The sequence below is a fragment of the Procambarus clarkii genome, chromosome 32 (genome assembly GCF_040958095.1).
Source record: "Procambarus clarkii isolate CNS0578487 chromosome 32, FALCON_Pclarkii_2.0, whole genome shotgun sequence".
Lineage (NCBI taxonomy): Eukaryota > Metazoa > Arthropoda > Malacostraca > Decapoda > Cambaridae > Procambarus > Procambarus clarkii.
This window is the reverse complement of record NC_091181.1, coordinates 26074033-26089032: the sequence shown is the minus strand read 5'-3', so window position 1 is coordinate 26089032 and position 15000 is coordinate 26074033. Positions and strand designations below refer to the sequence as shown.

The window sequence follows — 15000 nt, the reverse complement described above, 5'->3', positions numbered from 1 at the left end:
GGGCCTTGCATAGTAGGCTGAGAAGTGCGTTCTGGCTACTAGGTACGACATATATATATATATATATATATATATATATATATATATATATATATATATTATTAAATATGACCGAAAAAGTAAGATTAATAATTCTAACACGAATTTTCTCAATCTTTCGTACATTTCTTTTCACTGTTGGAGGTAATTCAAAAATCAATTCTCCAAAATTCATTTTTATTTCTAGTCTGACGCGACACTTGAGCGCGTTTCGTAAAACTTATTACATTTTCAAAGACTTTAGTTAACACATACACAACTGAATAGAACTTACACATTCCGTTGTGTATGTGTTAACTAAAGTCTTTGAAAATGTAATAAGTTTTACGAAACGCGCTCAAGTGTCGCGTCAGACTAGAAATAAAAATGAATTTTGGAGAATTGATTTTTGAATTACCTCAAAGAGTGAAAAGAAATGTACGAAAGATTGAGAAAATTCGTGTTAGAATTATTAATTTTACTTTTTCGGTCATATTTAATAATATATGTCTACAGGAAAGACTGCTACCAAAATATACTAATATATATATATATATATATATATATATATATATATATATATATATATATATATATATATATATATATATATATATATAAGTATAATATTTAGTACAGCTGGAAGTTCTTGTCTCCTGAAATTAGTTAACTACTGACAAAATCACAGAGGCATTAGAAGAAAATTAAAATACAGATGTTTTTGCACACATGATGTTTATAGAGATGTTTGCACACATGATATTATGCAAAGGCACATGATAAAAGGGAACATGGAGTGACGCTCCACAAAGTGGGGGGGGGGTCAAAGTAAGAGGGGTCGTCAAAGTGAGGGGTCAAAGTGAGGGGGGAGGGGTGTCAAAGGATTAACTGGCAAAGTGGGGGGAGAGGATAATAAAATTTTCTTTAACGGGTGACAAAGAACAACAGTAAACTACAGCTACGTCATGCGCGAGTTTACCGTAAAAACACCCCTCTGTAGCTTGGTCAGAGAGACCGGGCCGCCGGGACGTGGATCCTCGTGCACAACCACACTTTGCTCACATCATAGACCACACTCCGTTCCGAGCCCTTAGGAGACTGTACCACAATCAGCGTGAAGATTGTCGCGGTATAGAGGCTGAGAAACTACAATCAGATATAAACAAAGTCTTCCAATAGCCAACCTACAACAATACAATAACAGTACTGATAACAGTGATAACAACAATACAATAGATAACAGTGATAAATTCCAGCTAGCATGATACTGATAACACGAGGATACAACAGCCTTGTAGAAGTCATCGGGAATATTGCTCCATATACTCCCCTCTTCCAGAGCAGGGAAGATTTCTGAAGTACATCGTAAGTGTACTTTAGTGTATACACTTAAGTGTATACAGGCAAAGCACTCCACTTACCGTCTCGAGACACTCAAGAATATCCTCCATTGCAAGGAGACGAGATATACACATAATATATACATGGATATACACATGGAAGATACACGAAGGTCAGGTCTCAAGCATACACAATGAAATATGGAAAGAAATACAGACTATACACAGTGTAGAGTATAGAGGTGCCAAAGGAACCAAAGAGAACAGTGTATGAACATCAGAGCTCCACTGGTCTTCAACCACCTCCTCCTCCTCCCCACCAAATGTAAGAAATATTAACAGAATAAAAGTGCATATTTACAAGAGGCCTCTTGAGAAATGTCAGAGAAAAATATATTTTAGAGAAAAAGTTGCAAATTACACCTGTTACAAATTAAAAAAGCAATAACTTGACCGATCAAATTACGAAGAGGTGAAGTTCTATCTAAACCTACTCCAGGTAAATATAATTACCAATGATTTTGGTTATAATGTCGTTATATTTACTAACAAGCAAACATGGTAACTGCAAGAAAGGTCGGCTGGAAATTTTAACAAATCAACGTAACATTAATGATTAAATGTCACATGAACACGTAAGTGAAAATGTGTCGTGTTAAGGAATGTGAGTAATTACTGAGGTATGACTGAGGATTAGTACTGTAAGGATCTTGGTAGTAAGGATTACGAGAGTACGGATTAAGACAGTATAAGGATTAGTGGAGTAAGGATTAGAACTTTTCACAACTATGCCACGCTTAATTGGCACCGTTTATCAGAGATGTGCCACATCATCGTACCATTTACCAGGGATGCGCTGTATCTCAGTACAGCAGGTGTTCTGTAACTTTCTAACAAAGCCTGACACTATAAAGTGGGGCCTTTTGCGGTCGTGGCTGCCAATTAGAGACGACGAATTCTTGTAAATCTGTAAATTGGTGAGGATGTCAACGGCAAGGTTGACGCCCTCTGGTGTCAGATGGCATCACCCCATTTAACCAAGGGGCATGGAATGGGGTGATATTTGACTGACAGCAAATTTGGTTTTTACAGCATTAACCGGTCCCTTACCTAATGGTAAGGTTAACCTGAAGTGTCTTAAAAGAAATGGTATGATGTCAAGCGGTATACTCGTCCGCCCATTTCTCTGTATACCACCGTCACTGGTTTACACTCTAGGGTAGAGTGTAGAGCGTTAAGGACAGCTGTGGTTAAAGTTCCGGGTTTTGGTTATGGAGCTGCTGTTGTGTTGGGTCGTGTCATCCAGTCACTCATCCAGTCACTCATCCAGTCACTCATCTAGTCATCTGTGCCATCACTCGCTAAAGAATCCCATAATCTATGCTGAGTAACTCAATCCACGCTACAGAATCCCACAATCCACGCTGAGTAACTCAATCCATGCTAAAGAATCCCACAATCCATGCTGAGTAACTCAATCCATGCTACAGAATCCCACAATCCACGCTGAGTAACTCAATCCATGCTACAGAATCCCACAATCCACGCTGAGTAACTCAATCCATGCTACAGAATCCCACAATCCACGCTGAGTAACTCAATCCATGCTACAGAATCCCACAATCCACGCTGAGTAACTCAATCCATGCTACAGAATCCCACAATCCACGCTGAGTAACTCAATCCATGCTACAGAATCCCACAATCCACGCTGAGTAACTCAATCCATGCTGAAGAATGCCACAAGCTATGCTTAGTCTAACTCAATTCATGAACAAATCCACAAGAGCCGTGACGAGGATTCGAACCTGCGTCCGGGAGCATCCCAGACACTGCCTTAATCGACAGTGTCTGGGATGCTCCCGGACGCAGGTTCGAATCCTCGTCACGGCTCTTGTGGATTTGTTCCTTTGATGCATCACGTTAGTGTGATCTCTGTGTGTAACTCAATCCATGCTAAAGAATCCGACAATCAACGCTGCTTAAGACACAATCCATGCTAAAGAATCCGACAATCAACGCTGCTTAAGACACAATCCACGCTACAGAATCCCACAATCAACGCTGCTTAAGACACAATCCATGCTAAATCACCCAACCCATCCTCCTACAATGAAAGTACTTATAGCAAGAATCTGGTAGAAAGTACCAATATGTAGTGATGGACCACCAGCCCTGGAAACACAAACCGTAACTGTCTCCATTTTCCGCTTGTTACAACTTATAATAAAGTTGTTACATCTTGCCTTAACGTGTTTGTGACGTATTAGAACGTTACAATAGTTTGTAACATTAGGAGATGTTAAAACTTGTTCGAACGTTGTACCAACGTCGTAGTTTCGGTGTGTGTTTGGCGGGAGGAAGCTGACTTTTGTTTTATGTAATTAAACCGCAAACTTGTTTTGCAACAGCAACGGGAATATAAAGACCTAACCTAACCTCCCCTTGCAATTCTAGGCCTAATGCATGCTATCATAGGCCTAATATAGTTCATACATACTATATTAGTATGTATGAACTATATTCATACATACTATAGTTCATACACACTGATCCTATACTAGAATACACACAGAAATCACAATAGCGTGATTCATCAAATGACGATGTCGTAGCCTAGTCGACTAAGGCAGCGTCTAGGATCATCCAGGGCGTAAGTTCGAACCCTCATACGGCCCTTATACCTTTGTTCATCTTATACTAGGTCTAGCTTGGTTTTTAGCTTTTATTTTTTTCCAGGCTATAAAATAGTACAAAAAAGTTTACTGGTGGTCCATCACTACTTATTGGTACTTTCTGTGGAAAATTCTCTAGCCCATATGTCTAGTACTAAGTGGTAAATAACCCCCGTTTATAGACCAAGTGTCAGACGTAAGCCTCGCAAGCACTGTACAGTTGCTCAACAAAACATAAATGCAAGATTTAAGATGAAATCAATATTAATAAATCAGTAAATAAAGCGAGTACCTCAAGCTTTGAATTAGAAAACGTAGTGAGTAGTTTCGACTTCCTGAAGGGACAAGAGGCTAGAGTTAAGGTTCAGAAATAATCTCTGCTGCATTCACCAACCTGAGGAGAATTTCACAACTGGAAATACTTGTATCAATGTGTATCCAATGCAGCAGGGCACCGAGTCAATAATTAACACTTAATAATTAATTAACACTGAGTCAATAATTAATCTTAATTGACAAATTAAGAGTCATGGAATTACAGTACTCTATGTTATAGCCTAGTCTGACCTCAATAAATGATTTTATTGCCAATGATCAGAAATGAAGTAAATCTGTACGTGCAGATATCTCAAATTCTAATAAACACATGAATTAATATAGTATTATGTTTAACACAAACATTGAGTTGGGTTAAAACCCCGTAATTTGACCGCTGTTCCTCTGTTGGGGTAAATAGTTATAGGACTGAAATTTCCTATTAAAATGGTTCCAAGTTAATAATGCCCCCCCCCCACCAAAAAAAAAAAAAATACGGCCCTCACCGCCCTGGTGAATTGTAGTGGAGCCAGATGCCCGAGTCTGTGTCCACCAGGCCCAACTACCTCTCTTTCCAGCTGGGCTCAACATTTTGTCTTCATCAGTTGCGAGGAAACAGGACGATCGACATAGCCGGCTGCTTGCTGAATCTTAATGATCATACTATTTAGCCCTTCCTCGTGAACAGAGACCCAAAGTCCATTCCATCCACCCGCCAAACCCCAGCTGTTTATGAGTGAAAAGCGGTTTACACACGACTCACAACTGCTGACATCCGAACACTTCCGGAACAAGAGCTTCACTGACGACTTTTGTTCGAACCACAACGCTGTAAATGCTTCACCCACGTACTATAAATACAAATAATCGCCAACAGAACCTAAACTCCTAACCTAACCTAACCTCCTAACCTAACCTAAACTCCTAACCTAACCTAACCTCCTAACCTAACCTAACCTAACCTAACCTCCTAACCTACCCTAACCTAACCTAACCTAACCTAACCTACCCTAACCTACCCTACCCTAACCTAACCTCCTAACCTAACCTAACCTAACCTAACCTCCTAACCTACCCTAACCTAACCTACCCTAACCTAACCTAACCTACCCTACCCTAACCTAACCTACCCTACCCTACCCTAACCTAACCTACCCTAACCAGTGCCTAAATATGCACAGTCTGTTATATAATAATATATAGTTGAGAAACGTTCTGTTTAGAATGAACGAATTTTAAAATTGATGAATGCGTCTTTGGGGTCGACCGCTGGACTGGTCTGAGTTATGTTGTTGTTTAAGATTAGCTACTTGGAACAAAAAGTTCCAAGCAGCACGGGCTATGGTGAGCCCGTGACTGGTCTGAGGACGGGTTGCACAATTACTTGCAGGCGATGAGTCGCAATAACGTGGCCGAAGTATTTTGACCAGACCACACACTAGAAGGTGAAGGGACGACGACGTTTCGGTCCGTCTTGGACCATTCTCAAGTCGATTGAGAATGATCGACATGAGAATGGTCCAGGACGGACCAAAACGTCGGCGTCCCTTCACCTTCTAGTGTGTGGTCTGCACAATTACTTGATTATTGTATTTCCGCTCTCAGTTGATGATTGCATTTTATCACTAAACACTCTTATTAAGCCATAAACGTCCCACAGCAAGCTCTTGGTAGTCAAACGAGCAATAACAAAGCATCTTGGAACTCGGCGGTCAGGGTATTGAAGTTGAGGCTTAATAATAACAGCGTTCCCCCTCCACGGAGTGGGCGGAGGTGCCTATTACTTTCGTTTAATGACTAGATTCTAGACAAATATATCTATCTAGAGTAGCTAATACTATAACACTGAATTAAGGTATATTTTAAAAATAATAATATAATGTGATAGTGAATTATACTCCGATGTCTACAATTAAGTATATAATTACATAAGTTCGTTTCGTGACGCTGTATGACATCGCGATTATTACTATGGAAAAACCAGTCTGTTTACCAGAAATAACTATCTGCGGGCTCACCATAGCCCGTGCTACTTGGAACTTTGTTCCAGGTAGCGAATCTTTAACAACAACAAGTTTACCAGAAATAAAGGATAATAAAATGATAGATACTGTCGACATTTTCGACCAAATAGTTATTATAAGTACTATAAGTTCAGGAAGACGAGATGGATTAACCCACTATCCACGCTGTTCCTGATACGATCAACACTGAATCAAAGGAGGCTCTTACTCAATATTACATTCAAATCTCTCCTTCAGTGGTTTTTATTCATTCATTTAACTTGTCTGTCTTCATTCATTCAACATAGCGTGCCATCTCGCAACCCGTTCTCGCACTTGCTTATAGTCAATATTGGCTTATTGATAAGTGCATATGTGACCTACTAATTTATTGTGAATATTTTAGTTTACCTTGAAAAGCTTAATAAAAAACACCGACCTAACCTAACCTTCTTAGTATGTTAATATAAGCATCTTATTGCTTCTTAAGTACAATTATTACTTAACCTATACCTATATTGATATTACAGTTTTATAAAAATAATAAAACAAAACGAAAATATATAAATAAATTGTAAAGTAACTCAGGATATTGTCATATATTGTATAAAATCTCTATTGTTTAATAAAACTGAAAAATAAATTCCTAATATGAAAACTGGTGTTTAGCAAATCTATAGTAAGAGTTTGTACCTTATAAACAACATATAACTTGGCATATACCACATATGTACTTATTAATCAGCCAAATAGTGACTACAAGCAATAAGTCATATATGTACTGTCTTGTGCGAGAGCGGGTTGCATCTCAAGTCTTTCTTAAGGTCACGTTTCTTATCTTCATAAGGCATTATCACCATCATTAGCTGTAGGTTAACACCTCTAGATGAAGCAGCCTTCAGTAGTATAACACCATCTGCTCCAGCCATTGTATCTGTTGTAGTCTGTTGTAGTATTGTAGTCTGATTGAGAATTAGTCTCAGTACCCTAGCATAATCTTCTGTATTGTGATACCGTCTGTTGAAGCCTTGAGTAGTTTAACATCACCTGATGCAGCCTAACACCATCTGATGTAACCTACAATAGAGTAACATCTGTTGTAGCCTACAGTAGCCTAACATCATCTGTTGTAGCCTACAGTAGCCTAACATCATCTGTTGTAGCCTACAGTAGCCTAACATCATCTGTTGTAGCCTACAGTAGCCTAACATCATCTGTTGTAGCCTACAGTAGCCTAACATCATCTGTTGTAGCCTAACATCATCTGTTGTAGCCTACAGTAGCCTAACATCATCTGTTGTAGCCTACAGTAGCCTAACACCATCTGTTGTAGCCTAGTACCATCTGCTGTAAACTTATGTTATCATAACCGATAACGATGAAAGCCCGGCGACATCGTAAATTTGCACGCGCGTGTGTGTGTGTGTGTGTGTGTGTAGGCTGCGGCACTGTAAATTGTCACCGTTATAAGCGTGAAGCTGCAGAGGTGTGTGTGTGTGTGTGTGTGTGTGTGTGTGTGTGTGTGTGTGTGTGTGTGTGTGTGTGTGTGTGTGTACTCACCTAATTGTGCTTGCGGGGGTTGAGCTTTGGCTCTTTGGTCCCGCCTCTCAACTGTCAATCAACTGGTGTACAGATTCCTGAGCCTACTGGGCTCTATCATATCTACATTTGAAACTGTGTATGGAGTCAGCCTCCACCACATCACTCCTAGTGCATTCCATTTACTAACTACTCTGACACTGAAAAAGTTCTTTCTAACGTCTCTGTGGCTCATTTGGGTACTAAGTTTCCACCTGTGTCCCCTTGTTCGCGTCCCTCCAGTGTTGAATAGTTCATCCTTGTTTACCCGGTCGATTCCCCTGAGGATTTTGTAGGTTGTGATCATGTCCCCCTTACTCTTCTGTCTTCCAGTGTCGTAAGGTGCATTTCCCGCAGCCTTTCCTCATAACTCATGCCTCTTAGTTCTGGGACTAGTCTAGTAGCATACCTTTGGACTTTTTCCAGCTTCGCCTTGTGCTTGACAAGGTACGGGCTCCATGCTGGGGCCGCATACTCCAGGATTGGTCTTACATATGTGGTGTACAAGATTCTGAATGATTCCTTACACAGGTTCCTGAACGCCGTTCTGATGTTAGCCAGCCTCGTATATGCCGCAGACGTTATTCTCTTTATGTGGGCTTCAGGAGACAGGTTTGGTGTGATATCAACTCCTAGATCTTTCTCTCTGTTTCATTAAGTACTTCATCTCCTATTCTGTATCCTGTGTCTGGCCTTCAGTTTCCACTGCCTAGTTTCATTACTTTGCATTTACTCGGGTTGAACTTCAACAGCCATTTGTTGGACCTTTCACTCAGTCTATCTAGGTCATCTTGTAGCCTCCTACTATCATCCTCTGTTTCAATCCTCCTCATAATTTTTGCATCGTCTGCAAACATTGAGAGGAACGAATCTATACCCTCTGGGAGATCATTTACATATACCAGAAACAGTATAGGTCCAAGGACTGACCCCTGCGGGACTCCACTTGTAACGTCTCGCCAATCTGAGACTTCACCCCTCACACAGACTCGTTGTCTCCTGTTGCTTAGGTAGGCGCAGTTCTCTTGCTCCTTCCTTTAGAACCCAAGGGGAGATTCCATCTGGACCTATAGCCTTTGTCACATCCAACTCTAGTAAACACTTCCTTACTTCCCCGCTGGTAATCTCAAAGTCTTCCAGTGGTTCCTGGTTAGCTATTTCCTCACTTATCTCTGGAATTTCTCCTTGCTCTAAGGTGAAGACCTCCTGGAATTTCTTATTCAGTTCCTCACACACTTCTTTGTCATTTGTAGTGAATCCTTCCGCCCCTATCCTTAATTTCATAACCTGTTCCTTTACTGTTGTTTTTCTCCTGATGTGGCTATGCAACAATTTAGCCTGAGTCTTTGCCTTGCTTGCGATGTCATTTTCGTATTGTCTTTCTGCCTCTCTTCTCATCCTGACATATTCATTCCTGGCATTCTGGTATCTTTCTCTGCTCTCCAGTGTCCTGTTATTCCTATAGTTTCTCCATGCCCTTTTACTTTGCTGCTTAGCTGGCTTACATCTCTTATTAAACCATGGGTTTCTCACCTTCATTTCACCGTTTTCCTTTTGGACTGGGACAAACTTGTTTGCTGCGTCCTTGCACTTCTGCGTGATGTAATCCATCATATCTTGGGCCGTCTTTCCCCTGAGCTCTGTTTCCCATGCTGTTAGGAAAAATTCTGTTAGGAATTTTCTTATCTCCTCATAGTTTCCCTTTCGGTATGCTAACCTTTTGGTTTCGGTATCCCTCCTCGAGTTCAATAACCCTTCCTCAATCAAGTACTCAAACACCAGTACACTGTGGTCGCTCATTCCTACTGGGGCCTCAAAACCGATTTCTCTTATGTCGGAGTCGTTCAGGGTGAAGACCAGGTCGAGTCTCGCTGGTTCGTCATTGCCTCTCATCCTTGTGGGTTCTCTGACATGCTGGGTTAAAAAGTTTCTTGTCACCACCTCCAATAGTTTGGCTCTCCACGTATCCTCGCCTCCATGCGGTTCCTTGTTCTCCCAGTCTATCCTTCCGTGATTGAAGTCGCCCATGACGAGCAGGTGGGATCTATTTCTACAGGCAGCAGAGGCTGTCCTCTCAATTATAGTGTTAACTGCCATGTTGTTGTTTTCATACTCTTGACTGGGTCTCCTGTCATTTGGTGGAGGGTTGTATATTACTGCAACTACTATTCTTGGTCCTCCCATTGTTATGGTGCCTGCTATGTAGTCTCTGAACTCCTCACAGCCCGGGATGGCCAACTCCTTAAAACTCCATTCCTTTCTCATGAGTAGGGCCACTCCGCCTCCTCCCCTACCTTCCCTCTGTTTCCTTATTACTGTGTGTGTGTGTGTGTGTGTGTGTGTGTGTGTGTGTGTGTGTGTGTGTGTGTGTGTGTACTCACCTAATTGTGCTTGCGGGGGTTGAGCCCCCGCCTCTCAACTGTCAATCAACTGGTGTACAGGTTCCTGAGCCTACTGGGCTCTATCATATCTACATTTGAAACTGTGTATGGAGTCAGCCTCCACCACATCACTTCCTAGTGCATTCCATTTATTAACTACTCTGACACTGAAAAAATTCTTTCTAACGTCTCTGTGGCTCATCTGGGTACTAAGTTTCCACCTGTGTCCCCTTGTTCGTGTCCCACCCGTGCTGAAGAGTTTGTCTTTGTCCACCCTGTCAATTCCCCTGAGAATTTTGTAGGTAGTTATCATGCCTCCCCTTCCTTTAGCCTTTCCTCGTAGCTCATTCCTCTCAGTTCCGGGACGAGCCTGGTGGCATACCGCTGAATCTTCTCTAACTTTGTCTTGTGTTTAACTAGGTATGGACTCCAGGCTGGAGCTGTATACTCCAGGATTGGTCTTAAATAAGTAGTATACAGGGTTCTGAACGATTCCTTACACAAGTTTCTAAAGGCAGTTCTTATGTTCGCCAGTCTAGCATATGCCGCTGATGATATTCTTTTGATGTGGGCCTCTGGGGACAAGTTGGGTGTGATATCAGCCCCCAGATCTTTCTCTCTGACTCTTGCAGGATTTCACCTCCCAGATGATACCTTGTGTTCAGCCTCCTGCTCCCTTCGCCTAATTTCATTACCCTACACTTTCCTGAGTTGAACTTTAGCAGCCATTTTCTAGACCATTCCTCCAGTTTATCCAGGTCATCCTGTAATCTCTGTCTATCTTCATCCGTCTTGATTCTTCTCATAATTTTTGCATCATCAGCAAACATTGAGAGAAACGAGTCTATACCCTCCAGAAGATCAATTACATATATTAGAAACATCATGGGTCCAAGTACTGAACCCTATGTGACTCCGCTGGTGACATCTCGCCACTGTGATGTCTTCCCCCTCACCGTTACTCGCTGTTTCCTGTTGCTTAAGTACTCCTTTATCCACTGGAGCACCTTACCTTTTACTCCAACTTTTTTAACAGGCTTTTATGTGTAACTGTGTCAAAAACTTTCTGGCAGTCCAGAAATATGCAGTCGGCCCACCCTTCTCTTTCCTGCCTAATTTTTGTTGCCTGGTCATAGAATTCTATTAAACCTGTGAGGCACGATTTACCATCCCTGAACCCATGCTGGTGGTGCGTTACAAAGTTATTTCCCTCCAGATGCTCTACGAGCCTTTTCCTCACGATCTTCTCCATCACCTTGCATGGTATACAAGTTAGGGAAACTGGTCTGTAGTTCAGTGCCTCTTGCCTGTCACCCTTCTTGTATATTGGGACTACGTTAGCTGTCTCCCAACTTTCTGGTAAGTCTCCTGTTTCCAGTGACCTGTTATACACCATAGAGAGTGGCACACTTAGTGCTTCTGCACCTTATTTTAGTATCCATGGTGAGATTGTCACGCCCAACAGCCTTTGTCACATCCAGCAGACACCTTTTGACCTCATCACTGGTGAGGCCAAATTCCTCCAAGGTTGCTTGGTTTGCCTCCTCGTCATTTAGTGCAGGGGCTTCTCCTTGTTCTATTGTGAAGACCTCCTGGAATCTCTTGTTGAGTTCTTCACACACCTCCTTGTCATTCTGTGTGTATTTGTTCTCCTCTTTTCTCAGTTTCATCACTCGTTCCTTCACTGCTGTTTTCCTCCTGATGTGGCTGTGGAGGAGCTTTGGTTGGGGCTTGACTTTACACACACACACACACACACACACACACACACACACACACACACACACACACACTGGCAGAATAATTAAACCCCTTGATTCAGATATAGCAACACTCACAGCCTGCTTCTGTGAAGCTCCTGGTAGAAGAAAATATGTTGAATTTAAGACCTATCAACCTCTGTAGGGCCATTAAGACCACCACAGTAACTTACTGACCAACCAGCTAGTATACTTTCGTCCTGGACATAACCCAGGACTAAATCCAGTTCTCAGTATACAGGATATACACCGGGAAGCAGACTCGGTGTATACAACAGTGACCAAAGATATAATGATGATATACGCTCATATCAAGCGGAATAATAAACCAGGAAAAGTATTGTATTCGCTGTATTTTTGTTGTTTTGTTTATTAATGACAAGATATTTAGCCATTCCAGATTATTGCTTTAGTTTGACATTAGCCTCAAATTTTGTAAAAAAAAAAAAAAAAAAAAAAAAAAAAAAAAAAAAAAAAAAATACAAAATACAAATTTTTTTTATCACTGATAAAAAATATTATCTATAAACAAAATATTAAACAAAAAAAAAATATCGCGCAGGAGAAACTCTAAATGTTAATTGATAATGACTGATAAAAATAAAATAGGAACGATAAAAAGAAAAAAAAAAATAACTGAAATTGCAAAAAAAAAAAAAAAAAAAAAATGTATAATACAGGATATTAAACAATACGACATCCCAAACACGAGATAATAGATTTAACCTGCCTGATCAACCAGGCTGTGACTCATACGTCAGGCTGCGAGCAGCCGCGTCTAACAGCCTAGTTGATCAGTCCAGCAACCAGGAGGCCTGGTCGACGACCGGGCCGCGGGGACACTAAGCCCCGGAAGCACCTCAAGGTAGCCTCAAGGTAGGTAGTCCTACAGGATGCTCAGTTCAAGTCCCCCCTCCTAGAGTCTCGGTTGAATAGGCTACAAGGATTCATATATATACAGTATACATATATTAATATATTACGAAATTTATTTATTTTTATTTAATTATTTATTTATTTATATAGAAGAAGGTACATTGGGATTGTGAGGATACATAGCATAGTAATAACATTCTTGTAAAGCCACTAGTACGCGCAGCGTTTCGGGCAGAAATGGGCAGAAATTGGGTAGAAATGGGCAAAAATTGGAAGAAATTGGGCAGAAATTTCGGGCAGAAATTGGGCAGAAATTTCCGTCAGAAATTGGGCAGAAATGGGCAGAAATTTCGGGCAGAAATAGCATGAAATGAATTTCATGCTAAAATTTAAGCCAACCTAATGCCTGTACAATTAGAATAACACCATTGATCATCACTGTTACGGCCCTCTCGGGTCGCAACTGGGTTCGTACTCTGATGTTGTTAGAGGGAAGGGTATCCGGCCCCAAGCCAGTAGTGGCTTTCAAGGGATGTGATCCGTGACGCAAGTAACTTAAAGGGGAAGGGAAATAAAGGCAAGAACTTAATACTATAATTATTTCCATCACCAATAAATAATATATAAAAAGATTACATGGGGGGGGGGGGGAGGGGGTATTAACACTGGACAGGGGAATTATTTACACTATCGTCTTCTCCTGAAGACTCTGGATCCAAGCTCTCGGTGCCAAGTTCTCGGTGCTGTCGTGGCCTCACGGCGAATCCTTTGAGAAGGCGAGTCTACCCCGGCCTCAGGCCAGCCAAAACACAGTTCCACTGGGGGCACCGCCGTGGAGGCCGTCAACCACAAGTCCAGCAAAACAGCTGGCAAGTTCCGGATCAGCAACGCTGGTCGGGCCACTCCACGAGCGATACTAGGGTAACGCCCTAGTCAGGAGCCTCGTGTGATACCACAGATCACTCTCCTGTCTACAATACCCCAGTGGTTAATCGTCTCCAGCAGTCGGTCCCGGGAACGACAATCCTTCACTGCCGCTTCACAGGCAGGGTAACACCACAGTGTTCATCCGGGAGGCGACTCACAGCTGCTGCAGCAAAGCACTTGGTATGGAGACGGCTGCCTTGGGTAGACTGACTCAACTTCCCTTACAGCAGTCCCAGGTCGACTCTGTAAGCAGACACGTCATCAATATCAGGGACACACTAAAGCACCTCACTTACAGGCTCAGACACAAACGCCCGACGTATCCACTCCATAGATGGCGTTGTCGGCTGAGCACCACCTCACCAGAGGTCAGCAGCGGCGGTGTTGTGAGCTGAACAGGACTGGAAACTGGCCCTTGTGGCTGGTACTCTTCGTCCTCACCAGGTGTCTTCGTCCATTTGGAGGGGGTTTCGGGAGCTGACCCACAGATGGCGTGGTCGTCACTGCTCCAGGCCCGGACGCTGGATTCGGGTTCGTAACAATCACAATGGCATTGATCAACACAACAGGAGCGTTGATCATTGTAATGAGAGCGTTGAGCATTACATCATCTTTAATCTCCCCAACAAGAGCATTCATTGTCGGGCCACTCCACGAGCGATACTAGGGTAACGCCCTAGTCAGGAGCCTCGTGTGATACCACAGATCACTCTCCTGTCTACAATACCCCAGTGGTTAATCGTCTCCAGCAGTCGGTCCCGGGTACGACAATCCTTCACTGCCGCTTCACAGGCAGGGTAACACCACAGTGTTCATCCGGGAGGCGACTCACAGCTGCTGCAGCAAAGCACTTGGTATGGAGACGGCTGCCTTGGGTAGACTGACTCAACTTCCCTTACAGCAGTCCCAGGTCGACTCTGTAAGCAGACACGTCATCAATATCAGGGGACACACTAAAGCACCTCACTTACAGGCTCAGACACAAACGCCCGACGTATCCACTCCATAGATGGCGTTGTCGGCTGAGCACCACCTCACCAGAGTTCAGCAGCGGCGGTGTTGTGAGCTGAACAGGACTGGAAACTGGCCCTTGTGGCTGGTACTCTTCGTCCTCACAGGTGTCTTCC

At 42.4% G+C, this 15000-nt stretch overlaps 1 protein-coding gene across 1 annotated transcript in view; it reads left to right on the top strand.

The window, feature by feature from the left end:
• LOC123748740 (uncharacterized) overlaps positions 1 to 15000 on the top strand; it is a 185700-nt gene that overhangs the window by 1247 nt on the left and 169453 nt on the right. The window lies entirely within an intron of this gene.